We start from the raw sequence: 19,626 nt of genomic DNA on the forward strand, positions 1-19,626 counted from the left end.
AAATTGTGAGCCAATGCTAACCTATCCTGAATTAAATTGCCTCTGTTGGATAGTTTATCACAGTGAGGAGAAAATTTAATCATGCATCTTTTTATTTTAATTTTAACTTTTCCATTTTTTTTACATACATAGCACAGTTTCCCCTTTCTCTTCCCTTCTCTTTCCCTCCCCACACCTCACTTCTACCCATCCACCCATCTGCTCCTCCTCCTTCTCCTTTCAGAAAGGTACAGGCTTCCCATGGGAGTCAACAAAGCATGATACATCAAGTTGAGGTAGGACAAAGTTCTTCCTCATGTCTCAATGCTGGGCAAACCAGCTTGGGGATTGGGTTCCTAGTAGCCAGTTAAAGAGGCAGAGACAGGCTCTGATCTCACTGCTAGGAATCCCCAAAAGAGACCAAGCTACACAAATGTCACACACATGCAGAGGGCCTAGTTTGGTTCCATACAGGCTCCCTACATTTCTGTCCAGCTTTGGTGAACTTACAGGCACTCAGGTCAGCTGTCTCTGTGGGTTCCCCTGTCACGTCCTTGAACCCCTTTCTCATATAATTAATGAAGTATCGTAGACCAAAATACAATCAGGACATTTAGTTTTGAAAAATTGAACAAAATTTCAATATAATAAAAATGCTTACGTGTGACCATTATCTTTCGTGTCGTGCTTTTAGCTGTAGAGAATTTCTGATGCATGAAAATATTAGTTATCTCTTTAAAATTACCTCAAAATTAAAATACAGATTTGGATTTGATGGCTTAGGTTTGTGACAGCAGTACTTGGAAGACTGGGGCAGGATTTCTAGACTAAGCACAGCTATTAAGTGAGTTTCAATAGAAGAATTCCTCATACCATTTCTGTAGATTTTCACAAAGAGAGTTGATCAAACCTAGGTTTATAACCAGCTGTTTACAAGCTTTAAATGTGGGAGATTCATCTTCTTTGTAATCTGAAAGATTTAGGACAATTATAGAAATAGGCATCTATGTTAATCAATAAGGGTTTTTCCAGAAAGAATTTATTGAAGAATGAAGACCCACACTGAATGTAGCTCCATCCATTGCCTGGTGCTCTGAACCGACTAAAAAAAAAGTAGTGATGTAGGTTATGTTTCACCTCTCTGTGTTCTGACAGCACATACAGGAACTATCTTCCCCCTCTTTCTGCCACAATCATTGTCCCCCTGTGGTGGATGTAAGCCTCAACCTATGAGCCAAAACCATCACCTCTTTCCTTAAGCCAACTTTTTCATCTACTGTATAAGTGGTTTATTTAAATTTATTTATTTATTACTTTTTAAAGTTTGGATTAGGAACAAGCTTCTTTTACATGTCAATCCAAGTATTCTTTCCCTCCCCTCCCCCCTCCTCTTCTGTTCCCCACCAAACCCCTGTTTCATCCCCTTTCTGCTTCCCAGCGTGGGTGAGGCCTTCCATGGGGGATCTTCATGTCTGTCGTATCATTTAGAGCAGGGCCCAGACTTTCCCTTGTGTCTAGGTTGAGGGACCATGACTCTATGTGGAATGGGATCCCAAAGTCCATTCATACGATTAGGATAAATACTGATCCACTACCAGAGGAACAATAGACTACCCAGGTCTCCTGACACCCATATTCAGGGTGTCTAGGTCAGTCCTATGCTGGTTTCCCAGTGTTCAGTCTGGGGTTCATGAGCTCCCCCTTTGCCAGGTCAGTTGCCTCTGTGGGTCTCTCCGGCCTGGTCTTGACTCCTTCGCTCATTACTCCTCTCTCTCTGCAGCTGGGCCCCAGGAGTTCATCTCAGTCAGTGCCCAGCTATGGGTGTCTGTTCCATCAGCTGTAACATTTAGTCTTCCTGCCTGCCTCCTGGTTCCTGTTGCTTCTTTCAGCCCCCAAACAGCACACAGAACACTATAATAATTATGAAGCTGTAGCCATTTACTTGGTTTCTTCTTCTTCTTCTTCTTCTTCTTCTTCTTCTTCTTCTTCTTCTTCTTCTTATTATTATTATTATTATTATTATTATTATTATATTTGATTTGATTATTAACCCATAATTACTAATATATATCTTCTAAGAACTTATCATTTTGAAGATGTACTCATGAGCACCCACTGCTCCCCGGATATCAAGGGCAAGAGCTCTCCTCACTAAAATTTCCAGAATCCTCTTAAACTCCTAGTCCCACCTATCTTGTTTCCCTATTGGCCAACAGTTCTTTATTCAAACCAATCAGACACATATTTACAGAAGGGCAGCTTCCAAAATCAGCTACTGGATGAAGGCTCTAGGATGACATATAATGTAGTCATCAATCTCATTATTGGGGAAAGGTTTTAAGACAGCCTCTCCACTATTTCTTAGATTGTTAGTTGGGGTCATTCTTGCAGATCCCTGAAAAGATCCCTAGTGCTGGATTTCTCTGTAAACCTATAATGGTTCCTCTAGTATGGTATCTCTTTTCTTGCTTTCTTCTATTCTTCCCCTGACTCACTCAAACTCGTACAACCACTTTAGAAATCAGTATGGAAGTTCCTAAGGAAAATGGGAATCAGTGTACCACAAGATCCACAAATTCCACTCTTAGGCATATACCCAAAATATGTTCAACTGTGTTCATAGCAGCATTATTTGTTAATTGACAGAAACTGGAAGCAACCTAGGTGCCCCTCAACTGAAGAATGGATAAAGAAAATATGATACATTTACACAATGGAGTATTACTCAGTGGAAATAAAAAACAATCGAATCTTGAAATTCACAGGCAAATGAATGGAACAAGTAGAAACCATCCTGAGTAAGGTAACCCTGTCAGAAAAAGGCAAACATATTATGTACTCACTCTTATATGGATTTTAGACATATAGTAAAGGATTACCAGCAAACAACCCACACTGCTAGAGATTCTGGGAAACAAGAGGACCCTAAGAGATACATACATGGTCCCCCAGAAAAGGGGAAAGGGAGAAGATGTCCTGAGCAGATTGGGAGCATGGGGGGGGGGAGGGCAGAGAGAGCAGGGAGACAGAGAGGGGGAGAAGAGGGGAGAGAAGGACATGAGGCAGCAGGAAGATCTTAACACAACTTTTATCAAGCGTTTAATTTCAGCACCAAGAGGAGTCACTAATCCAGAATTAATGGCACTTTTTTAGAAGCGGACAGAAGAGAATAGGAATACATGATATGCTGGAGAAGAACAAGAGAAGGTGACATCAGAGATGTCAGCCAACAAGGGAAGCCATTGCTGAGGCATGCAGTTAGCTGAAGCATACTGCAGAAACTGCCATTAGCAACCCTTCCAGAGTGTGGCTGTTAAGGTTGTCACTCTCGGTGTGAGACACCCCGGGCAGCATTGTCAGTGAACACAGCCTCCAGGGAAAGATGCTAGCAGCAGCAGTGGAGGAGCCTGACAGCCTAAAGGAAGCAGTGGGAGTTACAGCAACTCCTGCTAGCTCCTCCTGGCAAATAAATAATTGAACCAGCCCAGCCTTTCAGGGACATTTACCAGGCTGTATTCAGCTTGTCACTCCCACAAACCTCATTCATCATAAGCTGCTACCATATCATGCCAGTGCTTATCAAATTATTCATGACTCAAAAGGAACAGGAGAAACTTTCTCTCAAAATCCAACAAAAGCCAATACTGTATTTAAGCGCCAACACAAAAATTAACAGGAAAACAGAATCTGAGAAGTAAATGTAAAATCCAAACACCACTTTCTATCACTGGACTCCTTATCTAGCAAAATGTCCTGTAGCATTGCTTAAAGAGTTTTCAACAGATTGATTCCCTCTTCATGATTTACTTTATTGAAGAAAAGTACTTTATTCAGTGTGTTATATAGAATATGATCGATGAATTGACTACGAAATAGGGAAGATTCTACATCTTAACTTTGCTTTAGTGTTTCAGCTTAAATATTATTTTCAAAGACTCCTTAAAACTAGTAAATCATGGTACCTTTGTGCTCTTCTAATATATATATGTGTGTGTGTGTGTGTGTGTGTGTGTTTATTTAAATTATAGACATCCTTGATTCACATGTCAATCCCGGCTCCCTCTCCCCCTCTCCCACCCCTCCTCCCTTGTCCTTCCATCAGCCCTCCCAACCCCCCCCAGTTTGCACACCATTCCCCAAGGAGGGTGAGGCTCTCCATTGGGGGATCTCTAGAGTCTGTCATTTCATCCAGGGCAGGACCTAGGACCATCCCATGTGTCCATGTGTCCATGTGTCCAGGCAGAGAGAGCATCCCTCCATGTGGGATGGGCTCCCAAAGTTAATTTGTACGCCACTGATCTGATACCCAAACCCCAGAGACTGCTGCAGCCTCGTAACTGAAACTACATTCAGGGAGTCTAGATCAGTACCTTGCAGGCCTCTCAGCCATCAGTCTGGGGTTCAAGAGCTCCCCCCTTGTCCAGTCAGCTGTCTTTGTGGGTTTCACCAACATGGTCTTGACCCCTTTGCTCATCACTCCTCCATTTCCAACTCTGGGTTCCAGGAGTTCAGTTCAGTGTTTAGCTGTGGGTATCTGCTTCTGCTTCCATCAGTCACTGGATGAAGGTTCTAGGATGGCATATAAGGTAGTTATCAATCTTCTCATCAGAGAGGAGCTATTAATGTAGTCTATCTGCTATTGTTTAGTTTGCCAGTTGCTGTTATCCTTGTAGGTCTCTGGAAATCTCACTAGTGTCAGCCCTCTCCTCAAACCCATAATGACTCCATCTATTAAGGTATCTCTTATCCTGCTCTACTTTATTTTATTCAAGCCATCCTCAATATATTATGAACTTTTGTACTCCACCTCCTTTGTTCAATTATTCTTCCCTCAGAGGCTTTTCTACCCTCGCACAGTCTCTGAATAAACCTCAAATATTCTTTCCTAACCAAGATAGTTCTCTTCATAATACTGGTCTACATTCTGTCACTCAGAATTAATATTTATCGTTTCAATTACCTGTATTCTTCTTTATCATTTATAAGCATTTGCTTTAAAATAATCATCTTCTATTATCATTTTGATGAGATGCATAGCAAATAAACATTATCCAGGAATGAAACAGTATTTATTTCTTGGAATAGATCAATCCAGATAGGAAGAACTGTAAAAACCTAAATTTTGGTGGGATTGATTCCTGTCTCATTCACCAAAGTTCCCAACATCAGTCTGCAAAGGAGTATCTGGTATCTAACAATCTACTCAAGGAGATTTTTTAAAATGCATCATATATATTTAATTTTTTGATATTTCAAATAAGCATTATTTGGAAAAATAAAAGTTATCATTCTCATTAACAGACATAAATTCCAGCCATAAATTCTAGAAATGGGGATATTTCAGGATTTAGGATGTTTGATAGTAATGATACTTCCTGGCCTTTGGAATATTGCCTGAGAGTCTTAGGAGCAAAAGAAGTGTCTCATTAATCTACAGAAGATACAGAAAACAGCGCATTTATGAGGAGAGTGATTATAATGAAACTCCAGTTGCTGATTAGGCAACTTGATTTCTTATTTCCATTTTGCTTGCATGAATATAATCAATATTCTTGCTGTAGTGATGGGGTTGAAAATAGTACCTCAATCAGGACTTGAACAAATGCTCTTTTTTATTGATTTTTTACTGTTGATTCAAATGTGGTTAAGACACTTTTTCTGTTTCCATAAAATCATTTGTTCTTATTTGTTAGCACTTTCAAAATATTTATTAAAATAGTAATAAGACAAATCAGAGAGTTAATGATGAACCCTCACACCTATCTGGCTCAATTTTTTCTATTTTGCATGTAACTTAGTTCTGATTTTCACTTTCTGGTTTGTGCACACCAGTAGATGAATGATTTTGCAAGTTGCCCATCATTTTCCATAATAAATTGAGCTCCCCGCAAAGATATATAATTAAAATGGGCAGTTCAATCTGATTATCTGTCAAATATAAATGAGACACCTCAATACATTCAGATCCTAGATCACTGTGCCTACAATGAATTAAAACACCTCAGCCCCAAATGTAAAATTGATAATAACGTTTTCATTCAGTCAGCACATATTTATTGAATACCTGCTGGGTGCCAAGTAATCTTGTACTTGAAGAACAGTTTTCAGATAAATTTTAACTCTTTTTATTTCAACATAGGCTTAGATTCACTATCTAGTCTACCCATATGGAAATGCTACTATCCATTTACAGATGAGAGAATGGAAAGGGTGAATTTATAGTATCACATGCTTTGAAATTATGCAGCTGTGAATAAAGCTCAGAACTCCTGAGTCTTTGTCAGTTTGCCTTTTCATAAAGCCAGCTCATTTTCTAAATGTGAAACAGTCCATTGTAAAATTTTATTTATTATAAAAATATCTTATAATTTTGGGAAAAATCCTTATTTTCCATTTCTAGAATATAATCCATGTTGGAGTCCAATGGCAGTCATGCATCACAAGACTTCAAAATGAGCTAAGTATCTGTTGCAAACATTTCCACAGAGAATTGTCCTCTTGAACCTATGACAAAAGGCTGCTTAATGATATAAGCAATTATGTGATCCCTATGTTGGTAATGTTCCCCTGTATTAGCTTAATAAATTTCTGTCACAATAAGCAGGCTCTTAGGTGTTCACTAAAACTGAGCATGAAGATTACAATTAATCCTAGTTTACATTTTCTCATTATACAGCTAGAAATTTCAACTCTAAGAGAAAAGTGATCCAAGGGAAGGAAACTAGGTTTGCTATTGTATTCCTGTCCTATAACTTAAATGCTACAGGCAGAAAAATTCACTGGAATTTAAACATTAAGCCGAGAACAAGCTTCTTATCTGTTTACTCATTGTTGTCTATTTAGTCCTAAAATAATATCTGTCACCCAGTGTCCAGTCAATGGCCATGTGTTAAAATAAAGTTTTGCAAAAAAAAAAACTATTGTGTCCTTGATCTTAGCTTAATTTCATGCACATGAGTGATGTTAAACATTGCTGTTCCAGGACAACATACAATTTCCTGTGAGGAACATGAAAATTCAACAGTAAAGAAAATCCCTGTGATGTCATGTATGTCACATGATGCATCAGCCTCAGGTAACACAGTCATCTTTATATAGCAAAACTTGATATCAACTAGGGATGCAGAAGATGGGAAACACTCTTTTCATTGATCATGATTCAGAACATCAAATGTATTTTTTTTTAATCACAAGAGTGTAAGTTGACTGAGTAATAAATGCTTGTTTAGCCATGGAAGGTCTGGAATCAAATATAAGTGTAAGTAAAAATATAATAATAATAAATGAATAAATAAATATATAAATAAATGGCGTGTATATAATTGCTCAGGTTTCTCTTAGACATAAAACAGTGATTGAATCTGTATATGGTTTGCACCTCAAAAATAATAGTTTGATTATATAATACTATGCCATTTCATTTCATTCCTGTGAATAGGGCTTCATTTCCTATGTCCTTAATGATCTTTAAAGGAATTAGCTCATGACTGTATTGGTCAACTTAGTAGAAATTCTTGTATGGAAGAACTTGATCAAAATTTAGTACTTAATCTATCGCCAGCCTTTTATAGTTGGGAAAATCATTAAATCCTCCTAAGTTCAAAGTTCATTTTATGTTTTTCAATATAATTTGAATGTAAAAATAGAAAGCAGTAATTGCAATACCAAGATCTGGAGGACAGAAAGACTGCTGAATTAATGAAAAGTCTAATTCTGCACTCATGATTCAGGTGCTTCAATATGAGTAAGTCACATACAGCTCCGCTCCAAAATGGAAGTCCAAAAATGCCTATAATTTCCATTCATGTTTTACAATCTAACAAAGTCAAAATATCATTCCCAATTTACGGAGTGTTTTTGAAGGTCAGCATTATCATGGGACTTCTGCATCATATATTCCTCTGCTTCCATAAAACTGCAGTTATCAGTCTACCAGTCATGGAATTACAGGAGTCGGGAGAGCAATCACTGTTTTAAAATTTAACACACTACAAAATTCAGCAATTAATAATTTTAAAGAGCTTGCTATCAACAAAAATTAATTATATAAAATAACAATACAAATTAAATTTTAATTAGTTAAATAACCTTTTCATTTATTCTTATTTCTTCTATGTCATGTAAGGTTCAAGACACATCTTTACACTGATAATTTTTGCCCATTTCATTGTCCTCCATCTTACTTTTCTCCACCAACATCCAAAAATAGTTAGTAACAGAACATTATTCATATACCTGGCCTAAGTTTGATGTGGTCCTTCTGAATTCCAGCTCTGGGTTTTGACACTTTTAACATTTAAGAAGAAAATTACTCTTTAATAAAAAACAAATTAACATTATTCATTATAGTGGTGTATTCTTCTTTCACTATGATGCGACTAACTACCTATATCTTTGTCTAGGAAAGCAACATGCTTCATGCTACTACTGAACTGTTTACTTGTACTATCATTCAATTTTTACAATTACGTTTTTATTATTTGTTGAGAATGTCAGTTACAGTCACCTTTCTAAGTATTTATTGGCCGAAAACTATTTTCAGTTTTGTTCTTCCAGTCTTCATAATTCAACTCCTAACCACTTTCTTACACATATATTAACCCTTCCCTGACTATTAATTCATGGAATCCATGTGCAAAAGGCTCCCTTATTAAATTTTAAAATTTAGTATATGTTACTAAAACTACAAATATTATATTAACTGAAAGGACTTCTATGAAAACAGGCAATAGGGCAAAGAAAATTTCAATATATTTGGGCAAGTAAAGTATATTGTTTCTCCCATATCTGAAAATGCAATAAGCTAGCAGGAGTTCTTTACTTATTTATTGTCTCACATACTCATTCACCTCTTCTCAGATAGGTTAATGTGTGATGTGTAGAGAACATATAGCTCTTACTGCCAGCATTGAAGGCTGAATGATATATATTTACATGCATTTGATTTCTGAAGACTTATACACGAATGTTCTATGATATTGACTATCCGACCATGCAGAGAATTTCTTGAACAAATACAAATTCCTTTGCTCAACTATTGCAGACTAAGACTCATGAATGATACCTAAAACCAATAAGCTAAGTGCTGTTTGTGAAAACCAAAAACTCATGACAGGAATATTATGGGTGCATAGCATATTCCACTTTATTCATATTTCCTTCTCAATATATAGTTCATATGCATTTCTCTACTTTGTTTACACTTCAGTATTTAAGGATTTATTTAATATATATACATACATATAAATGCTTTATCTGCATGTACATCTGTCTGCACATCAGAAGAGGCTATCTGATCCCATATGACTAAAGTTATACAATTATAGATGCTTGTGAACCATCATGTGGGTTCTGGGATTTGAACTGACAAACCTTGGAATAGTAACCAGTAGTGTTCTTTTTTTGTTTTTTTTTTGTTTTTTTTGTTTTTTGGTTTTTACAAGACAGGGTTTCTCTGTATTGTTTCGGAGGCTATCGGTCCAGCCCGGCCTCGAACTCACAGAGATCTGCCTGCCTCTGCCTACCAAGTGCTGGGATTAAAGGCATGCGCCACCACCGCCTGGCACCAGTAGCATTCTTAACTAGTGATCCATCTCTCCAGCAACCACTTCCGTCTTTTGTTTGTTTAATCTTTCATAACTCCCATTCTCTTCAAGGTTTTGACTATCTCTTTCATCTTGTTTTAACTAAGATATCATAAAGACAAGAAAAACTTATAAAATGTTTGTATCTATTGCCTTTATGCATTAAAATATCTCTGTACCTGTTCGTGTTTTCCTGACTTATTGCCTTACCATTCTTGGCTACCATCTTCTGCTCCTAGAACTGTCATCCTATATGGATTATGTTATTCTGTGCTTGTTGTTGTATAGACACATTATTAATATCCTATCATACTCATCACCCCCACCTAGAGCTGCCTTCCTGCTGAATCCATAGCTATCTGCAGTCATACAGAAGCTCTTTTTGGCAGTCAATATAGTAAGGGTGAATCTCAAGAGGACCACTCTGATTATGCCTCTGCTACTTTACATGTTTCACTCCTGTGCAGCTTTTGCCCACAACACTCAAAAGATGTTGATTGTTCCATAATTCCACTGATATTTGTATTTAATCACATACTAACTTTACCACTTACCATTTTCAACTTTATTAACGATGCATACACCTTGAATATATAACTTTATCTTGAACGTGTTTTGTTCTTCACTACTCTCACAATACATTCCTTATTGTCTTCACATTTGCAACCATTTTCAGGTCACCTTGGTTGAATGAAACTTTAAATTCTGACTCTCTAGAGCGAGCATCCTTCTAGATCTTCCTTGGTGTCTCTCTCCAAGCACTCACATACTGAATATCTGTACAACCAAGTTCATATTTTTGTAATTTATATTAATAATTTTATTGTAGTCATTATAGACTCCATGAAAACACAGTATTATTTGTTAGCACTGTTTATAAATATCCCTTCCTAAAGCATGTCCAATTCCATTTAACTCCACATATTCTACAATATTTTGCCTTCACAACTAGCAGTTAATCTTAATTCAGTTCTCAGTTCAATTCTATACCCCACCACACAAAAAATAATTACATTGATTTGTTTTGACTATATGATGAGTTAATTATAATTTATCCTGATTGGAATCATGTACCTGACATTAATAATGATTTCAAAAGCATATCTCATCGTATTCATAGTCTCTCAAGAATGTAGTTGTTAACCATGCATAGACGTCGTTATGCTCTTCTTGAGTAAATACTACATTTTATTCAGAAAAAATGAAATGTTGTAATAATTGTTGTGTGTATCTCTGCAGTGCTTACTTGGTAATTCTCGGCTTTTTTGATGGCTCTCTTGTAGCATTTTCAAATTTCTATACTGAATATTTTAATGTTATTTAATTTATTTCATTGCTGTTAGGAATTCTTTTATGATTGTGATATTCATCTTATAAGCTGTGATTTATTTTTACCTCAATGAAAAATTATAGAAGGGTCCTTGGGGATGAATTCACACTATATCTACCAGCATGACTTTCTTACCTATGGATTTTCCAGAGAAAACAGGTGCAGAGTTCAGTAGCATTTATTCTAGCTAACTTCATGGGAGTTACTTCTTTACAAAGAGCCCTCTAAGCACATTCTGGAATCAAAAACAGATAAACCTTACTGAGTAATTTGTCCTTCCTGCAAGTAACTCCATTTAAACTCAAAAGGACCTTAGGAATCGTCACATTCATTGTCACCTAAACAACAAAATGATGAGTAAGGGGACTATCTACCTTGAACAAAATCAAGTAACTAGTGAATAGGAAAGAGCATGAAGTTAGACTGTATGACATCAAAATTCTCAAATATAATCAAATTTGATATTTTATTTGCTGCAAAACACTACCACATGACTTAAGGTGATTATTTTGCAAGTGGAAGAGTTTTCTTAATTTTAACATGAATTTATCATAATATCAATAGTAAAATTCAAATGAAATTTAGATCACTAGTATCTACAGATGAAAGCACTTATGTCTGGTATAGTAGGCATGGTGGAAATGACTTAAAAGTTTATGAGAATCATGCTAGTCCATTTTAAATTATGAATGTGATACAGAAGTGTATGCCTCATGAGCATTCTGATGTTCATAAGTTGTTTGTGATAGCAACAGACAGAATCTCTTCATCAAATGTCCTTCTTGAGTCTTTCCTTTGAGTCATCATTCTCTACTGACTACACAACTATTATTTGGCTGCACTTTGGTTTTTGGAATTTCCAAATTCTTTGTAAGTACCCAAATAATTATTTAGATATCTAATGGAGAATAACTGTTTATGTTGGGGATTCAATCAAATCAGACAGACAGGGAGCTGACTATGAGGCATCTGAAGGCAGTTTCAAATGTAAATCTATCAAAACCTTCCAAAACTGTTTATCTACTTCACATGCTGAGCCAAGAGGAAAAATGATTTAGCTTCTCATGGACATGTAAAGAAAGGAAAATAAATCAAGAGTAAGCAAATAAAAATATTTTAAATACGTAAAATATAAAAGGAAGTGTGAGCTAAATAAACTGTGAAAATTTAATTTACTGATTGGTTACTTCTTTTATATATGATGCATCTACATGTATACAGGTCTGCATGCAGATATGTATGAGTGTGTATATGTGTGCATGTTTTGTGTATCTGATATGACAAATGTGTGAAAGTTATAGGAAGACCTTGGGAATCCATCTTCATCTTCCACCTTGTATGGTGGCTTGCTTGTTCACAAGGAAGAAACTGGGTGTTTTATTTGATTTCTAGTTACTTCTGCCATTCTAGCTGGCCAGTGACTATTTAGGGATTCCTGTCTCCGACTCCTATCTCACCTTATAAGCACAGGAGTCACAGGTATGTTCCCATAACTAATAACAACGAAAGTATTTGATTCACCAATAAATGAAAAAATACATAAATAATAAAATAAGAAGGGAGGCTGTGTAGGTCAAGAGAAGTAATAAAGGATGGCTTAGATGAAAAAAATTCATGAAGCATCATAATAAAAATACTATGTAGACTATATACATGTTAGAAAAAGACTAAGGAATTGAACATAATATAACAATTTCTGAGGCAAAATTGCTCATTTTAAGACTTCCATCATTGCGTTTATGGATTATTCAAAGTATAATATCTTGAAATAGTTTTCATTTATGCATGTTCACCCATAGAGTTATACAATAAGCCAGCTTTTCTAAAAAGCCAAACTGCTCTTGCAAAACATTTACATCCCTCTCACACAGAAGACAAATAAGAAGTAGAAGTTAAAACAGAATTTTAACTGCTGTCATTAAGTAAAGAAAACTGTTTATTTTCTGGATAATAACTATTTGAAAAATCATTGTTTTGGACATTTTCGTTACATATATTCTTTTAATATTTTTCAAGCACAGAAAAGAATGTTTTCCATGCATTGTAAAGAATACAAGAGGTTGTGGAAGAAGTACACGGCACAAGGGAATTAGATGTGGAGAAAGCTAGGTGGATATAAGACATCATATATACACATGAAATTTTCAAAGGTTAAATTAAAACTATATCAGAAAACTAACAAGTTATTTAATTATATTCCCCATGATCAAAGAGTACATTTTACAGAAATTAATAATTTAGTGCACTGAACTAAAATCTGGAGTTATATATCATTATAAATGAAAAGGATGTGATCAGTAGGTAATTAATATAAAAAAATGAACTTTCCACATTTCATAATAGAAAATGCAAGTAACTTACTTCCATATTGATGAAATTGGATTTGTTAATGTACCAGAGTGTGTTCAATTTATTACCATACATCACAAGTTGTACTTTGACAAAATCCAACACGCCTTCATGATAAAAATCCTGAAATATTAGGGATAATAGAAAAGACAGGTCAAAGCAAGTCCTATCCAGCCCAAAACCTAAATGGAGAGGAAGTTGAATTCAATTCCAATGAAATCAGGACCAAGGCAAGGGTTTTCACTCTTTCTATACCTATTCAATGTGGTACTTGAAATCATAGTAATAATAGAAAGGCCACTGAAGATCATAGAGAGGATACAAATTAGAAATGAAGACTTAAAATTTTCTTTATTTTCAGATTATGTGTTAGTACGTATAAATAGCTCCCAAAATTCTTTATGGAAGCTCTTAGAGCTGCAAAACACTTTCAGGAAGGAACATGGATATAAAATAACTCATAAAATCAGTTACTCTCCTATAAATAACAAAAATAAGGACTGAGAACAAAAAGGGGGAAACAATACTTTTCACATTTGTCTCTCAAAATGTAACATAATTTGGGGTAATTCTTGCCAAATAAATGAAAGATTTTTATGATAAAAACATGAAAGCATTGAAGAATAAAGAACATACGAGAAGACTGAAAGATCTCCTGTAGGAGTGAACCCCAGAAAGCTATCCACCCATGAGGGCGGAGACATGTAAACTGACACAGGTAGATATAAAAGGAAGTGAGAGAAGAAGGAACCTCCCTTGTTTTCTCCTGGAAGCCATCCACGCTTCTGCCTCCTGGTCGGTGCGACTCTCTCTCTCTCTCTCTGATAAATAAATATATTGTTTAAAATATGTACACCATACCATAGACACATTCTCAGGATTCCAATGGGCTACTGCCCTTAGCTCTGAGAAGGCTGACTCTGTTATTACACACCTCTTAGAGGTGATGGCTGTTATGGGTATACCTAAAACGATAAAAACTGACAATGCTCCAGCATATGTCTCCAGTAAATTGGAACAATTCTTCAAATATTATAATATAAAACATGTAACTGGTATACCTTACAATCCCACAGGAGGAGCAGTGATTGAAAGATCTAACTGAACCTTGAAAGAGATGCTTCATAAACAGCCGGGGAGAACAAAGACCCCTAAACACAGGTTACATAATGCTTTACTAACATTGAATTTTCTTAATGCTGATGAAAAAGGACAAACTGCAGCAGAAAGACACTGGACTACAGAGAAGACTTCTGAACTGAACCAACCAGTGTATTTTAAGGATGTTATAACCTCAGTCTGGAAACCAGGATATGTGTTACGTTGGGGAAGGGGTTATGTTTTTGTTTCCACAGGAGAAGAAAAGCTTTGGATCCCATCTAAATTGAGATTCGATCAGAACAGAAAACGTCTCAGGAGAAGGAAGGATTGACAGCTCATCCATAAGGTCTGCTAAGTATAAGGAGACCTCATAAAAGGAAAGACAAGTACTCTGTTTGTGTCTTTACAAGACAATTAGTTCTGAACAGTGAAAAGAATCCTAGGTATATGGATCCCTAAAGAAGAAAGGATAGCTACTCAGAGGACCACCAAACATACAATAATGCGATGTGTTTCAATGTCTAAATCTCTGTATTTTGTTATTATAATTTCTATTTCTTCTACTTCTTAATATGCCTGAGTCCCAATTCATCTAAATTTTGCTGGCTTTGGAGTTGGATTGGCTCTCCTGCTTTAAACCCAAGCATATTGTTAAAATACAATTCAGACTTTCTGTATTATATCAAAGAGCCATTGATATAAGATAGAAACAACGACATCAAAAAAGATATACATATATGGGGACTGTCATCTGTGTATATTTGATTTTTTCTAAAACTCTAATCTCCTTCATGTGTATTATCTTCCTCAGGGTTGCCTTTCCCAGTATTCATACACATAGAAGTTAAGAATTTCTGTGCTAACATTAATATTTCAGTTTTCTAGAGACAAAGGGATTTCTTGACAGTGATCTTCAACTGCTTCAGAAAGAGAATGTGGATTCACTTTCCCAACTCCGCCTGATTCGACTGGATACATCTAAACTGCCCCACATCATCGACCCCACCTGACAGGCACCATCCTGAAACCAGCTTGGAACTACATCACCCGACACATCGTCAGGCCAATGAACTGATACAGTGCATCTTCTACAATCGGATCAGAGCTTCAGACAAGAGCTTCAATCAAAATCAGAAATCTAATCCAGAACTTCAGTCAAGCCTCTCCTGCAAAACAGAGACTAACTGACCTACTTAAAACTCTCGTTACACTAACAATTTTTCCCACAGGTCCCCATGATTGTCATCGTCCCACTTCAACAGGAAGTAAATTTGAGAATTCCACGTCCCCTCTCCCTACTATTGACATTAGAGGATAGTTCACACCTGTTAGTGTTACTTTGCAATTGTTTTAGGGTTGGGATTGGAAGGAGGTGTTCAGACTTAGGCATCCTTTTCAGGTAAGTTTAGAATTTAGGTGGAATGGATATGTTTAGTTTAGGATAAGTAGATTATAACTTAATTATCACCCTCTACGTATATATGTTGCATATGTTTGAGTTTGTATCAAATTTAAATCTTCTATTTAGACTAAAAGGGGAATTGTAGGAGTGAACCCCAGAAAGCTATCCACCCATGAGGACGGAGACATGTAAACTGACACAGGTAGATATAAAAGGAAGTGAAAGAAGAAGGAACCTCCCTTGTTTTCTCCTGGAAGCCATCCACGCTTCTGCCTCCTGGTCGGTGCGACTCTCTCTCTCTCTCTCTCTGATAAATAAATATATTGTTTTCCACATATAGACGCGATAATCTCCCAAATTCACGGATCACTTTGATAGCAAAACTGCCATCATTCTAAAAGCAATCTACATATACACTGCAATCAAATTTTCAATGCAGATTTTGGAAAGGTTGGTTTTAAACTTTATATGAAATCAAACAAAACATATAACAGGATAAATACAAGACCCACAGACAGATGTTGGGGTCCAAGCTTCAAGCTAAAAATCAGTAAAGCAAAGCAATTGGGCACTATCTCTCATTCTACCTCAGACTGAAGTTGCTGATCCATGATCTCTCCAAACCTCAGACTGAAGCCTCTCCTTAACATGACTGGAGAATGAATACTCCCTATCCTTAATGTGACTGGAGAATCCTGAGACTCCAATGTTTTCCTAGCCTCAAAGTGGCTGGAGAATGAATGCCTGATAGACTATTAAAGACCCTGCTCCTATCTTTCATACCCCTCTAGTGCTGGGATTAAAGGTGTGTGATCTCCTTAAAAGTGTGTGATTTCTGGTGCTGAGACCAACTTTGTGTGAGCTGTTTCTCTTTAGTACTAGATCAATCTTGGGTATCTCCAAGTGGCTTTGGACTCACAGAGAGCTGTTTACTTCTTAATTCTGAGTCCTAGGATTAAAGGTGTGTACTACCACCTCCAAGATCTGGCTTCTAGGATTAAAGAGGTGTATCACCAGTGTCTGATCTCCATAGCTTGAGGCTGACTTTGCTTTTCTGTCAAGCTTTAATAAAACATGAATAATATATCACTACAAAACAAAACAAAAATATGAATAATAATAGCAATAATATTAGTAATAAACTTTTTGAGGTATTACCATAAATATCTCACATTGAACTACAGAGCTATAATAATAAAATCAGCATGGTATTGGCACATAAACAGATGCAATCAATGAACCAAATTGAAGACCTAGTCATAAATCTACATAATTATGTACACCTGATTTGTATAAAGAAGCTACATATACACATTGAAAAATAAGATGGAATCTTCAAAAAAAATACTGTCAACTAAACTGGATGCTGCGTATTAATGAGGGTAAATATGTCCATACTTACCACTGATAAAAATATTAAATTCAAAATACATCAAACATCTCAACATAAAACCAGATATACTAAATTTGATAGAAGAGAAATTGGGAATTGATGGGGGAAGTCCTTCTGTGTATATGTTGCTCTATTGGTTGATAAAGCACTGAGTAATAAGGAAGCAAGATGGCACTAGGAGTCAGGGAGGATTCTGGGAAATGTAGTCAAGAGAGGGTCACCATGTGATTCAAGTAAGAGAGGGTACATGAGACTGTGTCCTCAGTAAGATAAGACCTTAAAAAAATATATACTAGTAATTAGGGGTTAATAATTAAGTCAGAGCTAGTCATTAACAAACCATAGCAAACAGCAAACAGCTTCATAATTAATATAGTATCTCGAGTGACATTTGGGAGCTGAGACAGTGGCGGAACCCAGGCAGGGCCTGGGAGACTACATGATACAGGGAATGGGCTTGAGCACATTGTCACAGGAAAAGTCATTATGTACAGAGCATGATTAGCACAGGCAATAAGATCAACAATTATTAAATGAGACATATGTAACTAAAAGCTTCTCCATGCAAGGGACACTATCATTGAACAAAACAGCAGCTCACACAATGAGAAAAGATTGTTTTACCTACTATATACCCCAGTGGTCTAATATCCAGAGTATATAAAAACTTTTTAAGAACTTATATATCAATAACACAAATTAATTAATTAAAAATGATGTATAGATCTAAACAGAGAATGCTCAGTGGAAGAAACTCAAATGACTGAGACGCACATGAAGAAATGTCAACATTCTTAGACATAAGGGAAATGCAAATAAAAACTATTTAGAGATTTTTGTTTTATACCCATGAGAATGGCTAAGAAAACAATTGACACCTCATGCTAGTGACAATGTGAAGTAAAGGAAACACCCATTGCTGGTGGGGTGGGACTGAATTATTTTAAACCACTATGGAAGTAAGTGGTGTGTTTCCTTAAAAAGAGGGAAATTGATCTACCTCAAGATCTAGCTATATCACACATAGGAATATCCACCATATCACAAAAGGAACACTTTAACTCACCACAGTAACATGTTGCTCGAATTAATAATTGCTCATATATATTTATATGTTTGAATTTCTCTATACATGTTGTATTATCATATATTTGAAATATGCAAGTCAATAGATACCTCATGATTCAGATATCCCAGATCCAGAAAGGCAAACATGGTATGTGTTTAATTACAGGTGTGTAGTAAGTCTATGATAGCTAATCTACAATACATAGAACCACAAATATTTGGTAAGTGACTAGAGGGTGAATGATATATCTTCCTATTAAAAGCAAAATAGTACAGACAGTTATAAATGAATGGCAGAGTAATCTGTAAGGGAGGATCGGGTGGGGACATAGTAAGCAGGGTACACACTACCCAATATGAGGAGAGGCAGATAAGCTTTGAGCCCATTTCAGTTTTAGCATGGAAACCTAATGCAACGGGTTTCATTTTATGTCACAAATAAATGCATGCACCTGTATGTGGATGTATATGAAGGGATTCTAAGTGAAATCAACTAAACAATGAGGGAGACAGAACTCAAACTGGCCATCTCTTATCACTAAATGAAGCTTCCAATACATAGATTAGGCTACATATAGTTGTTGGCCAAAGGGATCCCACAGGACCATACAGACAAACCATGCTGTCCAAAACTGTAGTCTGCTCTAACAAACTGCAGACAAGACTCCTGTGCTGTAGACAACACTTATCCAACTGATAGAACATGGAGAATTATAGATGGTGCCTACATAAAGACTTCAGCCCTACGTGCTAGCATTTTTGGTATGGAAGGATTTTTTGCATACTGCCAAAGGACAAACAGCAATGAAGGCACAACCATTTCATCTCTAATGATGTCCTGACTGAAAAATAGGTTTTTGAAATGCTGAAAAAATTAGCTTCTAGGTAGAAGCTAATCTGTTTTGATTTAGGTTCATTCCACAAGAAGGAATCTATAACAGACATGGCTTGGATGACAAAGACACTGAGACCAGAAATCAAAGGGATCTAGGTTTAAAACAAAGTAGTACTTTGAAAAAAGGAGAAATGAAGGATGAAGGAAGGAAGGTAATAAAAAGGAAAGAAAGAAGTAAGGAAGGAAGAAATAAAGAGCCTTAAAGTCGTTACTAACATGATCATAGATCAGTGCGTTGCTCAGTCATCATCAGAGAAGCTTCTGTTAGGGTCAGGGTCAGGGACAGGGTAAGGGCTAGGGTTAGGGTTAGGGTTAGGGTTAGGATTAGCTTCTGCTGCAGCAAGTGGGAACTGATATAGAGATGATATTATGCAGAGAATGAGAGACCTTGGAACATTCTGTTCTAAAAGGGAGGTCTCCATCAAATCCCTCTGCTCAGTGCTCAGGGAATCCTGTGAGCGTGGTGGCAGTAAGAATGTAACTAGAGGACATCTAGTATACCAAGGAGAGCAAAGCCTACTAAAC

This window comes from Mesocricetus auratus, unplaced genomic scaffold, assembly GCF_017639785.1.
Source record: "Mesocricetus auratus isolate SY011 unplaced genomic scaffold, BCM_Maur_2.0 Super-Scaffold_2245, whole genome shotgun sequence".
Lineage (NCBI taxonomy): Eukaryota > Metazoa > Chordata > Mammalia > Rodentia > Cricetidae > Mesocricetus > Mesocricetus auratus.